Consider the following 241-nt stretch of genomic DNA (forward strand, 5'->3'; position numbering starts at 1 on the left):
AATAGTTCTGTCTCTCTCTATCTCTCTCTCTCTCACACACAGATAATAGTTCTGTCTCTCTCTCTCTCTCTCACACACACACAGATAATAGTTCTGTCTCTCTCTCTCTCTCTCACAGAGATAATAGTTCTGTCTCTCTCTCGCTTTCTCTCTCTCTCTCACACACACACAGATAATAGTTGTCACTCTCTCTTTCAGATAATAGTTGTCTCTCTCTCTCTCTCTCACACGGATAATAGTT

Source organism: Electrophorus electricus, chromosome 1 (assembly GCF_041902795.1).
Source record: "Electrophorus electricus isolate QZ-2024a chromosome 1, ASM4190279v1, whole genome shotgun sequence".
Taxonomy (NCBI): domain Eukaryota; kingdom Metazoa; phylum Chordata; class Actinopteri; order Gymnotiformes; family Gymnotidae; genus Electrophorus; species Electrophorus electricus.